We start from the raw sequence: 21,310 nt of genomic DNA, 5'->3' as shown, positions 1-21,310 counted from the left end.
TTTATCTGACAGACAAAAGCAGTTATACTGTGTGAAGAGTACAACATGTAATAGTAGAGAGCTGCTAAATGCCTGTTTGTTTGTTTTTTTGTTTTTTTGCTGGATTTTCTGGTTGGTTCCTAATGTACCACCTTTGTATCATACGATCACAACCCTATAACATTTAGCAGGTTTTCCCTGTTTTTCGCCTTTTGGTTGGGCGGCAAATATTTTTTTTTTTTGTAGAAACCCTGTGTTAAAGTTCATACAAGGCATACAAAAAATGTGTGCAGACTGTGCAACTGCACAACAGCCCTTCTGACCTAAAACAGAAGTTCACATTTTAGTTGTTACATGTTCCACTTTTAGGGTGGCTATGCGGAGCTCCGCCCACACGGCTGCGTCATTCATTGACCGAGTTCTGTGAATGAACGCGCTATAAGTAACAGCCTCCTTTGTGGCTGACTGCTTGTAGTTCCCTGAACTACCAGGTCACTGGTGGGCACTGTAATAGTTCATTGATTCTTCCTGTCATTCAGTAACTCCCTGCCTGTACATACGGCAGACAGCTACACAGTCTGCAGTAGCCACTAGATCGCTGGTGCAATGGTTTACAGGCTCCTAAAGAACAAGAACAAATAAATGCACTTTTTTTTTTTACCTGCATTCATCATTTGATTTTAGAAAGGTGAACTTCTCCTTTTAAAGAATAACGAAACTCTCCAATCCAGCACTGTGGTGTCCCAGAGCTCCCTCGCTGGCTGCTATTTTCGGGCGGTCTTCGTCCGGGTTCCAGTCTTTGGCTAGTTTGCCTAGGCCAAGATGATGACGTTCATTCACCTCCGAAGATGCCAAAACTGTGTGTGTGGATAGGCAGGTAAGAAACTTGATGCAGAAGAGACACAGTGGGATCGATTTACTAAAACGGGGCAGTGGAAAAGCTGGTGCAGCTGTGTATGATAGCCAGGGATGCTGTCAGAAGTCATTGGGCAACCCCCCTGAAAATATAAAATTATATTTTTCGCTAAAATGCCACAGCTGCAATGCTATGCAGCCATGGCAGAAGTTATAACCTCATTGATCAAGACCCTTGCAATTGAATAGCACTGCTCTGCAGGCGCCCTGCAACTGAGTAATCCAAATGCTGAGAACAAAGCACATTTGAACAAGTCCTTTTTAATATTATATTTTATTTTTATTTTTTTGCACTTTGGTGAAATATCCAGAGACTAAACAGATCCCTGATGCACTTGAAAAAAGGTATGAGGACATAGATTTATCAGTCCCTTTCTCTGTAGCTGCACTGGACTGTGAATGTTTGGGACATGCTCAGAGATTTCCTCTTCATTCACAAACAAGCCTAGTAACAGCAGTTTTCTATGCTTCAGTGAGAAATGGACGCAGGAGTGATCTGTACTGACCACTCACTGTGTTCAAAAAAGGAAGGCGCCTATAATTATAACATACTCGTATCTCACAAATGTGAGAACACTCCTCACATTCTTTTTAAATGTACATTTTTGCTTTCCCCTCAGAATAACTCAAAACACAGCTATTAATGTCTAAACCACTGGCAACAAATTGTAGAAAGAAATGTTTGGGCAGCCGCACTCTGGAAAAACCTTCTCGGTTGCCTTTTATTGATAAAAGTTTTCAAACACCACACATCACAGCAAAGACAGGGGCACACAGCTGATGTTTCGCACTACAATCAGTGCTTACTCATAGCTATGAGTATATGCTGCCATATTTTGTACAGGCAGGGAGTTACTGAATCAATGAACTAGTACAGTGCCCGCCAGTGACCTGGTAGTTCAGGGAACTACAAGCAGTCAGCCGCAAAGGAGTGATGTGTGGTGTTTGAAAACTTTTACCAATAAAAGGCAACCGAGAAGGTTTTTCCGGAGTGCGCCTGTCCAAACATTTCTTTCTACAATTGCTTCGTGCATTGCCGGCACCTGGGTTTCTCTGAGAGGATACAGGGATTCATCCACATACCTAATTGGAGTGGTGACTATCTTCTCTCACTGGCAACAAATGTCAGTGCCCCCCCCCCCCCCAAGTGATAATTTCCAAAATGGGTGCAAAGTGTCAATATTTTGTGTGACCACCAATATTTTCCAGCACTGCCTTAACTCTCTTGGGCATGGAGTTAAGCAGAGCTTCACAGGTTACCACTGGAGTCCTCTTCCACTCCATGACGAAATCACAGAGATGGTGGATGTTGGAGACCTTGCGCTCCTCCACCAACTATTGAGGTTGCCCCAAAGATGCTCAATAGGGTTTAGGTCCGGAGACATGCTTGGCCAGTCCATCACCTTTACCCTCAGCTTCTTTAGCAAGACAGTGGTCGTTTTGGAGGTATGTTTGGGGTTGTTATTCTGTTGGAACACTGCCCTGCAGCCCAGTCTCCAAAGGTAGGGGATCATACTCTGCTTCATTATGTCACAGTACATGTTGGAGTTCATGGTTCCCTCAATGAACTGTAGCTCCCCAGTGTCAGCAGCACTCATGCAGCCCCAGACCATGACACTCCCACCACCATGCTTGACTGTAGGCAAGACAAATTTGTCTTTATACTCCTCACCTGGTTGCCACCACACACGCTTGACCTCATCTGAACCAAATAAGTTTATCTTTATCTCATCAGACCACAGAACATGGTTCCAGTAATTTATGTCCTTGGTCTGCTTGTCTAAAGCAAACGGTTTGTGCGCCTTGTGCATTATCTTTAGAAGAGGCTTCCTTCTGGGACAACAGCCATGCAGATCAATTTGCTGCATTGTGCGGCATATTGTCTGAGCACTGACAGGTTTACTCCACCACCCCTTGAACCTCTGCAGCAATGCTGGCAGCACTAATTTCTCAGACAATCTCTGGATATGATGCTGAGCACTCAACTTCTTTGGTCGACCATGGCGAGGCCTGTTCTGAGTGGAACCTGTCCTGTTAAACTGCTGTATGGTCTTGGCCATTGTGCTGCTGCAGTTCAGTTTCAGGGTCTTGGCAATCTTCTTATAGCCTAGGCCATCTTTATGTAGAGCAACAATTTTTTTTTCGGATCCTCAGAGTTCTTTGCCAGGAGGTGCCATGTTGAACTTCCAGTGACCAGTATGAGAGAGTGAGAGCGATAACACCAAATGTAACACACCTGCTGCTCCCCTTTCACACATGAGACCTTGTAACACGAACGAGTCGCATGACACGGGGAGGGAAAAGTGGCTAATTTGGTCCTTTTCACGTAGGGGTGTACTTTTGTTGCTAGTGGTTTAGACTTTTAATGGCGGTGTGTTATTTTGAGGGGACAGCAAATTTACACTGTTTTATACAAGCTGTACACTCACTACTTTACATTGTAACAAAGTGTAATTTCTTCAGTGTTGTCAAGAAAAGAAAAGATGTAATAAAATATTTACAAAAATGTTAATAAGTGTTCTCACTATTGTGTGATACTGTATTTGAATCCTGTATATTAACCAATTAAGGACCAAGCCTCTTTCTGGGATTTGTTGTTTACAAGTTAAAAACAGTTTTTTTTGTTTGCTTGAAAATTACACGCGCACAATTTTTTTTTTTTTAACTTAAAAAATAAGTTGTTGTCTTAAAGGGGTTGTAAAGGAATTTTTTTTTTTTTCATAATAAGCATCCTTTACCTGCAGACATTCCTCTTTTCACTTCCTCTCCGTTCTGTTCACTTCCTGCTTGTCTGATTTTACTGACCACCGTGACGGGAGGCTTTACTGCGGTGGTCAGTAACGTGCTCATCCTCTCCTGGCAACTACATCTGTGTGGCAGGACGCTCTCTACATGTTAGAGACTTCAAGGAGGTGTGAATTACTGGGCGTGCCGCAATTCATACTGGGAAATGTAGTTCTTACATGAACGAGCGATGCAAACCAGGAAGTGAATGAGATAACAGAAACTAGAATGCCGGAGGTGATATAGATGAAGGAATTTAATAGGTATTTACTTGTTTTTAACAGAATCATTACACTATTCTGTCTGTCTACCTTGCAGACATTAATTTTAGGCAACATTTTTTTTTCCTTTACAGCTCCTTTTAAGTTGTCTAAAGCCTCTGACAGCGGCGGAGCCGTGAAGTTGTCACTCCCACGCATGCGTGCGGGAGGCTCCTTTCCGGCAAGGCTCATCAGTGTATGCGTACAGGTTTAGGAGATGTAAGCCTTATAGGCTTACCTGTAGGTAAGAAAAAAAGGGTATACAACCACTTTAACCAGGGTTTGACGAAATCTGTGTCATCCTGTGTCTTCGTGTGCCCCCACCTCCCCCGTCACCCGATCGCGTCGTGCCACACCCGCCGTTAATTGAGGCTGCGGCTTTGCGGCCTTCTGCAGGCCTAATGCTACCTTCTGTGATCTGGCTCCATCTTGTAGTGGCCGTTTGCATGACTAGACAACCAGCAATGCTAATGGAGCTTCCCCTGTGTTTTCACTTCCATCTCCTTTCCTCTAATTGGAACCCCCAAACATTATATATATATATATATATATATATATATATATATATATATATATATATATATATATATATATATATATATATATATATATATATATATATATATGTGTATATATGTATTTTTATATATATGTATTTTTATATATATGTATTTTTATATATATATATTATTATTCTAACACCCTAGAGAATAAAATGGCGGTCGTTACAATACTTTCTGTCACATCGTATTTGCGTACTTTGTTGGTAAAAAAAAATACACTGTAAAGTTGGCCCAATTTTTTTTACATTGTGAAAGATAATGTTGCGCTGTGTAAATTGATATCCAACGTGTCGCGCTTCAAAATTGTGCAATCTCATGGAATGGTGACTAATTTCAACCCTTAATCTCCATAGGCGACGTTTAAAAAATTCTACAGGTTGCATGTTTTAAGTTGGAGGAGGTCTAGGGCTAGCATTCTTGCCAATGTTTCCTGTGTTTCTAATTCTGTTAATATTTCATAGATTTGAGAAATACCATGTTTCAAGGGTTTTTCTATACTACAAAGCTTTTCCATTGGATTTAGTGTTTTTTTCATCTCTGGTTGGTTGTGATATGGTGCTTACGAAGTACTTTAACTGAATATACTCCCGTTTGCTAAAATGCTGATCCCCATCCGTTTTTAACACTGGTCTTGTCCTTATTTTACCTCGTGCAATTGTATCCCTAAGTTGTGTAGTTCCCAACCGTGTCCCATTCCCCGCAATGAAAAAAATTTGTGCCAGATAATGGAATTAGCAGTGAGTTATATTTCCACTTGCATTGAATCTAAAAGAAAATGGTCAAACATTGAAAAAAATATAATAAAATCATGGACAGTCTTTTTCATGGGTACATCTGTATTATTGAACAGTTACATAGAAATATGTGGAGAAAATATAAAGGTGTTCTAGTGGATGGTAATTTGTCATGTCTTATTTATAGTTTTTACTTTTATATCAAGGGGGAAAAATCTTTCCAAATTCTTTATTCTTCTTTATTGTTAGTCATGTCTATGTTTTATGCAAACAGATTTCAGCCATGACAAATATTTCTGTATGTGCCATGATTTATTGCTTGTATGTCACTCATTACCAATACAGTAGTTAAGATGTGGCTTTGGTGATAATTCTAAGACAAACAGCTTCTGTATGCTGCACAAATTACTACTGTAAAGACCTTTACTTGCCTTTGAAGAGCTGCAAGGTGGGAGTGATTTGACTTCTTTTGTCACCGATTACTTTGAAAATTCAGAGTTGGATTGTAGTCAGATTATCCTGCCAAGCCGCAAACTATGTTGCTCTCATTGCACCCTGACTGATTGTTGCCCACAATTCTACTCTTGTCTGTATTGCGTACAGACATTTAAAGGGAAACTATGTTGTATTTTTCTTTTTATTAATGTTCAGATTTACTGTGAAGTTTACATATAGGTACTTGTTTAGTTTAATTGGATAAAAAGTCCAAATTATATTTAGCTTGCTCCGGAACGGTATATGATAAACCAGCCATTAAAAAATAAGTACATCTTTAACCACTTCAGCACTAGAGCAATATTCTCATTTTTTGCACACATGTAAAAATCTGCATTTTTAGCTACAAAATTCCTTTAAAACCACCAGAACATTACACATTTCTGTAAGTAAAGGCCCTGGGGAATAAAGATGATATCTGCAATTTATGTACATTTTTTATGCAACACATAATCTGGAAAAATTATAAAATGTATTTTAGTTTAAACACACACAAAATAGAATACCTTATTTTTTTGGGGGGTAAAATATAAAAGATAAGGTTGCATCAAGTGAATAGAACATACCAAGTCTTAAAATTGTATGCGTCTGTGATATCCCAAAAACAATCGTGCCCAAAAATATCCACAGTCGATGTATTAAACGCATTTACTTATTGGTTAAAGTCAGGGTTTGACAAATTTTCTTGGAATCTAGGAGCCAGCTAATAAAAATAAAAGCCAGAAAAGCACCCGTCTCGACGAGCTTGCGCACAGAAGCGAACACATACGTGAGTAGCGCCCGCATATGAAAGCGGTGTTCAAACCACACATGTGAGTTATCACCGCGATTGGTAGAGCGAGAGAAATAATTCCAGCCCTAGACCTCCTCTGTAACTCAAAACATGCAACCTGTAGAATTTTTTTAAACATCACCTATGGAGATTTTAAAGGGTAAAAATTTGGATGCAATTTTGAAGCGTGACATGTTTGGTATCAATTTACTCTGCGTAACATTCTTTTGCTCATTCTTGTATGCAAGTTATTGTCATTAAGTGTTTGGGGACCCGGGTCCTGCCCCAGGGGACATGTATCGATGCAAAAAAAAGTTTTAAAAAGTCAGTTTTTTCAGGAGCAGTGATTTTAATAATGCTTAAAGTGAAACAATAAAAGTGAAATATTCCTTTAAATTTCGTACCGGGGGGGGGGGGGTGTATAGTATGCCTGTAAAGTAGCACTTGTTTCGCGTGCCTAGAATTGTCCCTGCACAAAATGTCATTTCTGAAGGAAAAAGTCATTTAGAAGCACTCGCGGCTATAAATTGTCAGCTCCCGGCAATACAGAGAAAAGTCATTTGTTAAAAAAAAAAAAATGCGTGGGGGTCCCCCCAAATTCAATTACCAGGCCCTTCAGGTCTGGTATGGATATTAAGGGGAACCCTGCGCCAAATAAAAAAAAATTTGTGTGGGGTTCCCCCCAAATATCGCGAGAGAGCGGCACGTGACCCTGTCCCCCTCTGACGCAAGGGGAAACCTGTTAAAGTTTCTAAAGTATAAGGTCTAAAGCGCCCTTAAAGAAGCTGATTGCAGGACTTTTTGATGATCCTTCCAGCGCAGCGCCCCAGTGTGAAAGCACTCTGACTTTCACACTGGGATTGTAAATGAGGCTTTTTAAACACTGGGTACACAAATAGTGCTGGTGGTGTGGAGAGTGAGGACAAATTTCTGCAAAATGTTCAGTTTCAGGTCCCTATGAAAAGTGATACCATCATGCATGGGTCTGCCTAGGTCTGTTTGCAGATTTACGCTGGTGGGGGACCCAGGAAGAGGAGACTCAAAGCTGCTCTATGCAAAACCATGACAAGTTTGTTATTTAAAAAAAAGCTAATGTTTACAATCACTTTAAGGGCTCTGTGCAGGGAAGAGGATAATGTAAGGCATTATAATTACATTTAACCACTTGCCGCCCGCCCACCGTCAAATGACCGAAGTGGTGCAGCTCACATTCTGGTTGGATGTCATATGACATCGCCCCAGAACGGCCACTCTCACACGTCCGCAGCGCTGCCGTTGTGCTGGGAGCAGGCTGCGTGCTTGACCAAAACAATCTAGTGAACAGCAAGATTTTGTGTGGAGATATAAAATCAGGCAAGAAGTTTTAAGACAACCTGCATTAATGGGCTCCTTCCTTTAAATCTCTCCATTTGAAACCTGTCCGTACTAAATATTGCATTTGTTTTCCAGTATACAGTATATTTGTGTGACTATTGGGAAATTTGATTACTCATATATCAATGCCGGTTTACGCAGAACTGCTATACAGTGGGAACACTCAAATTGGATTGCTGCATTCTCTAAATACCACAGAGATCTGCTGATTTCCTTGGCTGATGTTCACTTTCTCATGTGCAGCAAGCAATGTGTCAGTAAGGATTTCATCCACTCACCATTCAGTTATTTTTTTCCCTCAAGGGCAGTTTCAAATCCACCCCTCATGTCAGTGGCCTCAGGGTGAATAGTGCTTCCAGTCTTCATGCCAGGACTGGTCATATATTTTGTGGATTACATTGTTTTGGCTCATTTTGTGTGTCAAGCTCAGTAGGAAGGGTTTGTGATGCCATATTTACAGCTCTTGGCATGTTCTAGTGCTATTGACATTTCTACATACTCTCTAGCAAATTCTTACATTGCGTAGGACATCAAGCACCTCTCGGATTCAACACACATCTGGCTCTGTTATATTCTTTTCCACCCAGCTCAGGTGACGCATCATTTTAGCTGAAAGAGTAAAAAAAAAATATCAAAAGACAATAAATCGCTGTTATGTATTTTCCTAAGCTAATCAAAGTAAATCTTCATTCCTCAATTTTTACTAGATACATTTCAGAAAATGGCAAAAGAATACTGCAGAGAATTACACAGGTTTGTGTAAATAAGATACAGTATAAGTATTGAATTAAACTGAAAGATTTTCGTGGTGGGACCATGCAAATATAAATATTAATTTCTAATTACCCATAGATATTATGTACAGTAATGTGCAGTTGAACCCGTTATGTACACATCCTGGATTTATGGGCCTCTGTAAACCACGACGTTGGTCCTACTGTCATTGGTTACAATGAAAAGCAGTTTACTCCATTTTAAAGTGACCCTATCGCCACAATACACATACCAGGCTTAGCATGCCCAATACAAATGGACTTTGAGCACTTAATGCAGTTGAAATCTGTTGTATTCCGTTTGAATTAATCACTTTTAAAGTTCTGAGACACTTCAGAGAGTGTTGAAGGCTCTCTTTCCCCTTCTGCAGCCAGAAGCTTGCTTGCACCCATTGTGATGCCACTGGTGCCAACAGTAGTCCTTCATTGTCTCACACCCTGGCCATTTCCTTTGCTGGCTTCCTGCAGCCCCAGTTTGGGTAGAAAGAACTTTGTCAATGCCAATCAGTGGATTCAGCTGATATGGAGTGTTAAGCTGTAAAGAGGCTGCACCCACATTTATCAGAGATATACCACCCTAGCCTGAATCTGCTGTTCTGCATCCCAGAGACTGCTGCATGCTGTGGCACCTTTACCTCAAATCTTTGCCTCCCAGGCCCTTGGCGCTCCACCACCGATGGATGCAAATGGTTTGAATGATGCTAGCCATCATGCAGTCATTCAGCTTGGAAGACGTGCAGCACTAGACTTGATCTTGGAGAGGGCTTTCTTTGAAAAACTGCATTTTGTAAGATGTTTATGGCAGCTACCCTGTCCATACTCACCAAGTTACCAAAACAGGCAACTATCTCAAACATATCGTCGTGGCTTCCCCTACCTTCTTGGCAGTAATTCGCCGAGAAGGAAAACTGATAAATTGCTGTTTAAAAATGGCTCAATGGAATATCACAAACTCCAAGGTTCCTTGGCTTATTTTGAACATGCCTCTATGGCGCCTTTCACACTAACGGCTGTTTTTCCGCAGTTAAAAGCATGTTTACATATTGCTGGAATTCAAGACTCCAGACACAGCGGTCAGCTGCATTTGTACAGTGCGATTAGCTGCGGTTGCATTTAGCCGCGGCACGATATTGAACAGGGATCCGACTTGGATCCCTGCCAATACCAAGCAATGTGTCTGGTATGAATCTTGAGGGGGAACTCCACGCCAAATTTAAAATGAAAAAAACGGCATACCAGGCCCTTCGGTCTGCTACGGATTTTAAGGGGAAACCCGTACGGCGAAAAAACGGCGTGGGGGTCCCCCCAAAATCCATACCAGACCCGTATCCGAGCAGCAGCCCGGCCGGTCAGGAAAGGGGCTGGGGACGAGTGAGCGCCCTCCCTCCGTAACCGTGCCAGGCCGCATGCCCTCAACATGGGGAGGTAGGACCCGTGCGCCCCCCCACCCCAAAGCACCCTGTCCCCATGTTGATGAGGACAGCGCCTCTTCCCGACAACCCTGGCCGTTGGTTGTCGGGGGTTGCGGGCGGGGACCTCATCGGGAGCCCTCTTTAATAAGGGGGCCCCCAGATCTCGGCCCCCCACCCTAGGTGAATGAGTAAGGGGTACTACCCCTACCCATTCACCTGGCGGAATTTTTTTTTAAAAACACACTACACAGGGTTTTTAAAGTAATTTATTAGTCAGCTCCGGGGGGGGCGTTCTGCCGGGGCCCCCACTTTCTTCTTTCAAGCTCTTTTACGAGCGGGGGCCCCGGGCTTCTTCGATGTCTTCTGCCGGGGGGTGTCCCGGTCTTCACCGCCGCCTGGTTCACGGGCCCGCTTTCTTCCCCCCCCCCCCAGGCTTCTTTGACGTCTTCTGACCGGGACCCCCCCAGCAGAAGACGTTGAAAATAGCTAAATAAGAAAGGGCCCCCCCGGCGGAAGAGAACCAGACGGCGGTGAAGACCGGGACCCCCGACAGAAGACATCAAAGAAGCCCGGGGCACCTGCACGTAAAAGAGCTTAAAAGAAGGAAGCGGGGGCCCCAGGAGAACACCCCCCGGAGCTGACTAATTTCTTTAAAAACTCTGTGTAGTGTGGTGTTTTTTTCATTTTTTTTCTTCTTTCCGCCAGGTGAATGGGTAGGGGTACGATGTACCCCATACTCATTCACCTAGGGTGAGGGGCCGGGATCTGGGGGCGCCCTTATTAATGGGGGCTCCCGGATTCCGATAAGCTCCCCGCTCGCAGACCCCGACAACCAACAGCCAGGGTTGTCGCTAAGAGGCCCTGTCCTCATCAACATGGGGACAGGGTGCTTTGGGGTGGGGGGGCCGCAGGGCGCCCCCTGCCCCAAAGCACCTACCTCCCTATGTTGAGGGCATGTGGCCTGGCACGGTTAAGGAGGGGGGGTGCTCGCTCGTCCCCCACCCCCTTTCCTGACCGGCCGGGCTGCTGCTCGGATACGGGTCTGGTATGGATTTATGGGGACCCCCCACGCCGTTTTTTAGGCATACGGGGTTCCCCTTAAAATCCATAGCAGACCCAAGGGCCTGGTATGCTCTTGGAGGGGGAACCCATGCCGTTTTTTTATTTTAAACTTGGTGTGGAGTTCCCCCTCAAGATTCATGCCAGACGCAGCTGACAGTGCTCTGCGGTTATGTGCCGATAGCTGCGGGACATCGCAGCTGGACGCTTTCAGTTCTATTTTTTCTATCCGCACAAAACCGCGGGTAACCGTAGTGTGTCAAGTGTGTCATAGGAAAGCATTGTGTGCTTCTAGCTGCAGTAAAATCCGCTGCTAAAAGCACCATTCTATCCGTCCGTGTGAAAGGGACCTATATCGCCTTATTATTTACCTGGTCTTTTATGGTCTACTCTAAAGATGTTTCTATCTGTAATACTTTGAGGCTGGGTTTGCAATAGCAGGAGATTTTGACTGGCTCTCCTATGGAGCCGGTTCACATATCTCCACAGCAAGTCCGCTGCGTTTTGCACATAAACACTGCATCTTTTGGTCCATTTCAGGTCCGAATTCAACCCAAAATTCAGGCTGAAATCTGACTCGAAACGGTGAACCAGGGCGCACTGGACCCCTGCTGTGAGCCGCATGCAGCTCAGATGTGAACCGAGCCTTATAGGCCAGTTCCTTAACCTTTGGGATGCCCAGATTTAAAATTGTCTTTTTGTAAACCGAATGATTTTTAGTGGGGATGGTGATTTTATTGTGATTTTATTGTGGTGGTTTGGTACACCTACTAATTGGATTTATAATTTAAGTTGAAAAAACAAAATTTGTGAAAACTGAGTTCCAAGCTATTTTTAGTTTTATTAAGTCAGCAGCTACAAAAAGTGTAGCTGCTGACTTTTTGTGCCAATAGATTTTTATTGGATTATTGAAACGCATACAGGGTATCCCGGTATATGCGGTCAAATACGTGACGTCATATTATTTTTAATACATTTAGGAAAATCATGGAATGAAACAGCAGAGTTAGCTTATACAGGGAGTGCAGAATTATTAGGCAAGTTGTATTTTTGAGGATTAATTTTATTATTGAACAACAACCATGTTCTCAATGAACCCAAAAAACTCATTAATATCAAAGCTGAATATTTTTGGAAGTAGTTTTTAGTTTGTTTTTAGTTTTAGCTATTTTAGGGGGATATCTGTGTGTGCAGGTGACTATTACTGTGCATAATTATTAGGCAACTTAACAAAAAACAAATATATACCCATTTCAATTATTTATTTTTACCAGTGAAACCAATATAACATCTCAACATTCACAAATATACATTTCTGACATTCAAAAACAAAACAAAAACAAATCGCTGACCAATATAGCCACCTTTCTTTGCAAGGACACTCAAAAGCCTGCCATCCATGGATTCTGTCAGTGTTTTGATCTGTTCACCATCAACATTGCGTGCAGCAGCAACCGCAGCCTCACAGACACTGTTCAGAGAGGTGTACTGTTTTCCCTCCTTGTAAATCTCACATTTGATGATGGACCACAGGTTCTCAATGGGGTTCAGATCAGGTGAACAAGGAGGCCATGTCATTAGTTTTTCTTCTTTTATACCCTTTCTTGCCAGCCACGCTGTGGAGTACTTGGACGCGTGTGATGGAGCATTGTCCTGCATGAAAATCATGTTTTTCTTGAAGGATGCAGACTTCTTCCTGAACCACTGCTTGAAGAAGGTGTCTTCCAGAAACTGGCAGTAGGACTGGGAGTTGAGCTTGACTCCATCCTCAACCCGAAAAGGCCCCACAAGCTCATCTTTGATGATACCAGCCCAAACCAGTACTCCACCTCCACCTTGCTGGCGTCTGAGTCGGACTGGAGCTCTCTGCCCTTTACCAATCCAGCCACGGGCCCATCCATCTGGCCCATCAAGACTCACTCTCATTTCAGCAGTCCATAAAACCTTAGAAAAATCATTCTTGAGATATTTCTTGGCCCAGTCTTGACGTTTCAGCTTGTGTGTCTTGTTCAGTGGTGGTCGTCTTTCAGCCTTTCTTACCTTGGCCATGTCTCTGAGTATTGCACACCTTGTGCTTTTGGGCACTCCAGTGATGTTGCAGCTCTGAAATATGGCCAAACTGGTGGCAAGTGGCATCTTGGCAGCTGCACGCTTGACTTTTCTCAGTTCATGGGCAGTTATTTTGCGCCTTGGTTTTTCCACACGCTTCTTGCGACCCTGTTGACTATTTTGAATGAAACGCTTGATTGTTCGATGATCACGCTTCAGAAGCTTTGCAATTTTAAGAGTGCTGCATCCCTCTGCAAGATATCTCACTATTTTTGACTTTTCTGAGCCTGTCAAGTCCTTCTTTTGACCCATTTTGCCAAAGGAAAGGAAGTTGCCTAATAATTATGCACACCTGATATAGAGTGTTGATGTCATTAGACCACACCCCTTCTTATTACAGAGATGCACATCACCTAATATGCTTAATTGGTAGTAGGCTTTCGAGCCTATACAGCTTGGAGTAAGACAACATGCATAAAGAGGATGATGTGGTCAAAATACTAATTTGCCTAATAATTCTGCACTCCCTGTACTTACATTTGGTGCACTTAGTCTAATTATACGTTGTGACCAAGTTGAGGGGGTCATAATAAGAAGAGTGCATATGGTAAGTCACAATGACCAACACAAGGAGTATTGGAATCTTTGCTATATCGTAGTTACAATAGTAACTAGGTGAAGGGTATTGGCCATTCCCCCAGACACCCAGATTGGGGTCACACTGTGTCATGGGAGAGGAGGACAGTGTAACATAACAATAAAGGGTACTATAAGTTTATTTTTATATTTTGTCAAAATATCAGGTTTGGGCATTCTTATGCCATTCTAGCCAGTGAGTAAATTTTTGGGAAATTAAAGGCAGATTGCCTTCACTCGCAGCAAACATGCATCCGTAGGAGCCATGTGTATGGGCTAGATTGACTACTTCATTTTTAGTCGGCATGTCTGTGGTTTTCCAGTGGCATACAATAGACAATCTAGACGCCAATAGTATGTGTGTAGTAATGGTATGAAAACGGTGAGGTATATTTTCCATGCCTATGTTAAGTAATGCAAGTTCTGGGGATGGGGTTATGGATGGTCCTGTCACTTGAGGAGTTGTAACGTGTCTTTTCATATTTTAGTAATCCTAATACAATGCCAAAGATGGTGGAATAGGTTTCCTATTTCCCTGCATTGTCTCCAGCATTAGGAAGGTATAGTGGAGTTATATGTGTGAATTTTGGAAGGGGTGATATACCATCTAAGAGTAATTTTGTGGATTAATTCCGAAAGGTTAGAGGGCCTAGTGGCTTGGAACAGGGGTCAAGTCCTGGGGAAAAAAGTGTGGGAACTCCCACCTAAGATTCACTCCCCTACCAAAAAAAAGATGGGGGTGGGTGGTATGTAGATGAGATGGGTGCGGAGTGTATGGGGGTGGGTGGTATGTAGATGAGATGGGTGCGGAGTGTATGGGGGTGGGTGGTATGTAGATGAGATGGGTGCGGAGTGTATGGGGGTGGGTAGTATCAAATACACCACTGGCCACTGATGCATTAATGACCAGTGGCAGGTTATTAACCCCTTTTTTCTGCATTAGTGACACTAGTGTCAGTGTTTATGAACCCTTTCATGCTGCACCAAATAGGGGTAATAAACACTTACACTGGTGTCACTAATGCAGCAAAAAGGGGTTAATAAATTGCCACTGTTCACCAATGCATCAGTGGAAGTACAGTGCGGACACCCACTTCAGTGTAGCCCCCCGTACAGTGCAGACCCTGCTTCAGTGTAGCCCCCTGTACAGTGCAGACCCCCCCTTCATTGTACCCCCTGTACAGTACAGACCCCCTTCAGTGTAACCCCCGTACAGTGCAGACACCCCTCTTCTGTGCACCCCTCTGTACAGTGCAGACACCCCCTTCAGTGCACCCCCCGTACAGTGCAGACACCCACCTTCAGTGCACCCCCTGTATAGTGCAGAGTCGACACCCACCTTCAGTGCACCCCCCGTACAGTGCAGACACACCCCTTCATTGCGCCCCCCTTCAGTGCAGACACCCCCCTTCAGTGCACCCCCTGTACAGTGCAGACACCCACCTTCAGTGCACCCCCCGTACAGTGCAGACACCCACCTTCAGTGCACCCCCCGTATAGTGCAGACACCCCCTTCAGTGCACCCTCCGTACAGTGCAGACACACCCCTTCAGTGCGCCCCCCTTCAGTGCACCCCCCCCCCGTACAGTGCAGACATCCCCGTACAGTGCAGACACCCCTGTACAGTGCAGAACTCCCCTTCAGTGCAGACACCACCCTTCATTGCACCCCCCTTCAGTGCAGACACCCCCCTTCAGTGCACTCACCTTCAGTGCAGACACCCCCCCCCATACAAGGCAGACACTCGCCTTCAGTGCAGACACCCCCCCCCATACAAGGCAGACACCCCCTTCAGTGCAGACACCCCCCCCCATACAAGGCAGACACCCCCCTTCAGTGCAGACACCCCCCCATACAAGGCAGACACCCCCCTTCAGTGCACTCACCTTCAGTGCAGACACCCCCCCATACAAGGCAGACACCCCCCTTCAGTGAAGACCCCCCCCCATACAAGGCAGACACCCCCCTTCAGTGCAGACACCCCCCCCATACAAGGCAGACACCCCCCTTCAGTGCAGACACCCCCCCCCCATACAAGGCAGACACCCCCCTTCAGTGCACTCACCTTCAGTGTAGACACCCCCCCATACAAGGCAGACACCCCCCTTCAGTGCAGACCCCCCCCATACAAGGCAGACACCCCCAGTCAGTGCAGACACCCCCCCCATAGAAGGCAGACACCCCCCTTTAGTGCACCCCCCCTTACAGTGCAGACACCCCCTTCAGTGCACTCACCTTCAGTGAACCCCCCTACAGTGCAGACACCCCGCTTCAGTGCACCCCCGTTCAGTACCTCAGATCGTGGCGGCACATGATGCACGGCAGGTCTCCTCCCCCTGTTTACACATAAACTAGAAGGAGGGGGAGGCGGCTTCACGCTGCTGTTTGGCTGTGCCTGTGTGACAACCGAGATCACACAGACAGCCCGCGGCCATGAGAGGAGGGGATAGTATGTGCAGCGGTCACCCTACACCCGCCTGCACACCCCCTCCCCCTTGCATCCGATTCAGCTGATCACTGCAGAACCCTCCGCGATTGCCTAATCCCGTGGCGCTGCCACCACGGGTGTAGTGCAATCAAAAAAGTGCAGGGACGCCGTTCCCACGCGTTCCCGCAGGACTCGAGCCCTGGCTTGGAAGCTGGTTTTAAAGGCTAGCATCCACTGGGATTTTGCTATGGGGCAGTCAATGTCTTTTTCCCATTTAAGTAGATTCAGGGTTGCAGCAAAGGAAGTCTTATCACCCAATAGGTTATAGAATAATGTGATGCTCTTTTTTGTTGTGGGGGGGGGGGGATGAGCGGTGCTTCCATATTAGTGGGTGTATCTCTGTGTATTTGGGGATCGCGCAGTAGATAATGAGTTGGTTGTATGTAGTGGTAGTAGTCCTTTTGTGTGAGGTTGTAAGAGTTTTGAAGAGATGTAAAGGGTTCGAGAAGGTTATTGGAATAAAGATCCAATACAAATTGTATTGCTTTTTCTTGCCATGTTCATATCAGGAATTATTTTGGAGAATATAGATATTGATAAAGGTATTTTGTGGGGGAAGTCTCCTTTTAAATAAAAGGAGACTTCTTCCACAAAATGTGTTTTTTTTAAACCGATAATCAAACGCTAGATTTGTGGCAACAATGGTGGGTGACAATTTTTTGTTTTTGTCGATTGAGGTGTGCTGAGTAACCAGGTTTTGAAGTCTTGACCAGGTATTGGGTGTTATCAATGCTTAGCCAAGGACACGTAGAATCAGGTGTAAACCAGGTTTTGAGTTGGACAAGTATAGTTGCGTTGTAATCTCTAAAGTGAACAAATCCTGTTCTTCCAACTGATTTGTTTTTAAGAAGGATGGCACTGGAACATCTGGCTTTTTTGTGTTGGCCATATGCAACGTCCCAGCGTGTTTTGTAGAGAGGTGAAAAAAAGTTAGGGCTGGGATCGGAAGCGATCTTAATGGATATAGGATCTGTGGTAGTTTAAACATTTTAAATGCTGATAGCCTTCCTGACCATTAAGAAGTGGATTTAGAGAGAACCTCAAGTTCTTTTGGGAAGTTGATTAAAAGGAGAGTATAGATTGCTCTATAGAGGGAGGAGGTTAAATTGGTTAGCTTCAACCCTAGGCATGATATGGATTCTGTAGTCCATCTATATGGGTATTTAAATTCTGTTTGTTGTTTTGTGGGAATCCTTAAGGGTAGGATAAACTATTTTGAAGAATTCACCTTATAGTAGGAAATTTTTTCTAAAGTCTGATACTTTTTGTACTGAAGCTAGGGATGATTTAGGATTGGTTAGTAAAAGGATGATGTCATCCGCAAACAAGTTGATTTTATATTCAGTAGCCCCAATAGTGAAGCCTGAGATGTCTTTCTGGGATCTAATTTTCTCTGCTAGGGGCTCCATGACTATGTTGATGAGAAGGGGAGACAAAGGGCACACCTGTCTGGTGCCATTGCTTATTGTAAAATGTTTAGAGAGCATGGAAGAGCAAAAAAATTAAGCTGACAGTTGTGAGTAAAGCACCATTATTGCAGATAAGATGTGGCCTTGAAAGCCAAACTTCTTCAATGTCATGAAGAGATACTGCCAGTGTACCCGATCAAATGCCTTCTCTGCATCCAGTGATAGAAGCAGAGAAGGCTGTTGCTTGTTGTAAAAGGTTTAGAGAGCATGGAAGAGCTCTTGGTGGATGATATTAATCATCCTACATGTAGTGTCCGTGGTCTGGCGACCTTTGGTGAAACCTGACTGGTCAGCATGAATGAGATGAGGAAGGAGATCAATCAATCTGTTTGCAATAACTTTAGCATAAAGTTTTGTATTGTGATTCAATAGGGAAATAGAACAAAAGTTTTGTGGGGTGGTGGGCTCTTTACCTGGTTTTGGTAGCACTATGATCATGGCTTTGAGCATTGCTTGAGGAAAAGAGGCAGACAAAGCAGCCTCATTGAACAATTGAGTAATATACTTATTGAGAGTTGATTTGAAATGTTTGTAATATTCCCCTGTGAAGCCGTCAGAGCCCGGGTATTTGTTTGGAAGAGCTTCTATTGCTTTGTCTATTAGTGCCTCAATTTGTTCAGTTGTTAAATGTGGAAGGTATACAGAGTCCAAGAAGGCTTGGATTGTAGGAGTTTCCGGTTGTGGTAGGGTAGAGTTGCCTTTTAAGTTGTAAAGAGCACTGTGATAAGTGCTAAAAGCATCTGCAATGCTTTGGTGGTTTTTCAACTTTTCGTTTGATAGGGCGATAAATGAAAGGTATGTGGGATTTGATACAATGACCTTTGATTTGCTGAGCGAGGAGTTTCCCTGCTTTGTCGCCTGAACTGTAAAAAATGCATCTTGCTACGTTTTTGGTATTTGATCAAATCTAGAATTGGGATCCCTTCTCCTAGACAATTTTGACAATTTGGTTTTAAGGTCTGAGTGCGGTTTTTGTTCAGTGTGTCAGTGTCAAATATGTCTTTTAAGAGTTTGTCCATGTGCTGCTTCCTCTGCGTCCTATCCTTGGCTCCGAGTTGGATAAACACACCTCTCATAAAAGCTTTGTGGAAGGCCCACAAAGTTGAAATTGTGCTTAACTGAGTTGTTCCAGGTAAAAGAAATTATCAAGATGTTCGTAATGAAGTGTTGAGTATTTGGGTGATTGCCAAACACGGGTGTTCAGACTCCAAATGTAAGCCGTAGAGGAGTTTGCGGTATCTTCTATGGTGATGCATACTGGAGCGTGGTCAGACCACATGATGGGGAAAAATATAAGTGCTTGTGACCTTTTTGTAAAATCCATTGGTAGAGACGGAGAAAGACGGTCCTAGCGTACTAATTGTGGCATGGTGAAAAATAGGTGTAGTCCTGTTTTTCTGCATGCTGGTATCGCCATGCGTTGTGCAATTGGAAGATGGGTAGAAGGGGTTTTAAGGTGGGTTTGCCTCTCAGGGAGATGGATGAACAAATCCAGGTTAAGGTCCGTGGGTCACATTGAAGTCACCACACCATATAGTTGCTCCCTGTTGTACAGAGCTCACACTTTTGTGGAGTTTACGTAGGAAGTGTAATTGGTGAGTGTTTGGAGCGTAAATTGTGACTATGGTGTACAGGGCTTCGTTGATGGTGCACAGAAGGATAATGTATCTACTGTCTTGATCGGTAATGCGGTGTTGGAGTTGAAATATAAGAGTGTTTTCTATTGGCGACAGGTATGCCTTTCTTTTTGGTTGGGGCACATGTGAAGTTCCTGTTTGTACAGCGTGGTGGGTTAGAGGCTTAAAAATGGGTCCTTTGTACACCGAGGATGTCGCTTTTGGCTTGTTCTGCTAGCTTCCAAAGGGATGATCTTTTAGCTGGATGGTTGAGACCTTTTGGCATTTATGGTTAAAATTCGGATGGTCATAGTGGTGGAGAGGCGAAGGTAGGGAGGGGATTTGTTATAGCTGTGGGAGGTTTGAGTAGTCCTTAAAATAGGTTTTTGGCTGAATGGGTTTGGTGGGTTTGCAGAGGTGTCGTTGTTGGTGTTGCAGTATTGATTGAGAACCTGAGTCATCGGGTAGTGCCTGTTAGCTATATATTCAGCTAGAAACATTCGTTTTCAAGTTAGGTGGTACCAAGATTTCAAAAAGTTGTTGTGGTAAAGGATAATAAACAACAATAATAATGGAAGAAAAGGTAAAAGAAAAAATGATCTTAACTGGGTGAAAAGTTTGTAGGACCGAACAAGGGTGCACATCACACAAGACCTCTTGGTTGTAAGAAGTCCTACCGAATGCTCTTCAACGTGAGTGGTGTCTGTTGGCATGTTGAGGCAAAGGGAGGTTTTGTTGGTTTTCCTCATTGCTTTGATCCATCAGCTAATTCTGGGATGATATCCTAACTTTGCAATAGGTATAAGCCGTCCTGTAAGGAGAACACTATGTGTTTGGTTACATTGTGGATTATGGACTTTTTGGCCGGAGCAATTCATTGAAATTTGGATTTGGCGATTGCGCAGAGCTTTCGTGACGGTATTAAGTTGTCTGCGGTGACTAAGTGTGTGCTGAGAAAGGCCTGCAAAAATTAGTATTTGCCGTATGGGTCTGGTAGTGCTCCCAGTGCTTTAATTTTTTGCATGAGTTGTTCCTTAACGTGGTAGAAATGAATTCTAGGGTAATGGGGTGGGGACATTGTCAGTGGGGGGGAGAGAGAGGAAAGGGAGTGGGGAGTGAGCCCTGCAGCCCTTCAATCACCCACCAAAATTGCACGCATTTTCTTTTGAAGGTTTTTTGCTCTTTGTGTTTCTTTATATTTTACCTTGGGGGGGAAAAAAAAAATGTATGAATATTTTTTTCTTTGGATTATGAAAATGCATTTATGATGTAAGAAAAGAAAAATGAAGAAATGTGATATAACTTAACCTTGTAAATGCTATATATGAAAGAGAAAAATAAAAATGTATTGAAAAAAAAAAATTATTCTGAGAATCACACACCTAGGAACTGTGTTCGGTAAGAAGGACGGTTTAGGCAGCCTATGAATATGGTCGATGACCAATTCAGTATTTTTTAGGTCGGGCATTAGAGGTTTGATCAAGTCACGTGCATAGTGAGACAAGTCAGGGGATAGGAATGATTCCGGTATCTTGTGGATTTTGATGTTGTTGCGGCGGGATCTATCTTCCAAATCCGCCAATTTCTTTTATCCACTTGTTATCTTGTATATGACTTTTGTGGGTGTCAATCATTTCATTTACAGTGGTGGTGATTTTTTCAACGTGGGAGATTCTGTCCCATTACAGTGATTCTGTGACCAAATTTTATGCATAATAGAGAGCATGTCAGCTTGGAGAGCACTTTTTAGTGACCTTAGCATGTCTTTTTAGTATGTTGTCCATTACAGGCTGACCCATAGTGGGGAAGGAGGCAATGGGGTCATTCTGTTCTGTTTGCAGGATTAGAGTGGGAGGTACAGTAGAGCGTGGCTCACCTCATGATCTGAAGCACCAAGGCCCAATCAATCTCATCCTGGCCTTGGCTGTTGGA

The 21,310-nt window shown here is 43.7% G+C and overlaps 1 protein-coding gene across 2 annotated transcripts in view; it reads left to right on the top strand.

The window, feature by feature from the left end:
• Positions 1–21,310, top strand: part of CTNNAL1 (catenin alpha like 1) — a 270,763-nt gene that overhangs the window by 109,123 nt on the left and 140,330 nt on the right. The window lies entirely within an intron of this gene.

The sequence above is a fragment of the Rana temporaria genome, chromosome 5, assembly GCF_905171775.1.
Source record: "Rana temporaria chromosome 5, aRanTem1.1, whole genome shotgun sequence".
In the NCBI taxonomy this organism is placed as follows: Eukaryota; Metazoa; Chordata; class Amphibia; order Anura; family Ranidae; genus Rana; species Rana temporaria.
Note: the sequence above shows the minus strand (reverse complement) of the source record. Positions and strands in the feature narration are given on the sequence as shown.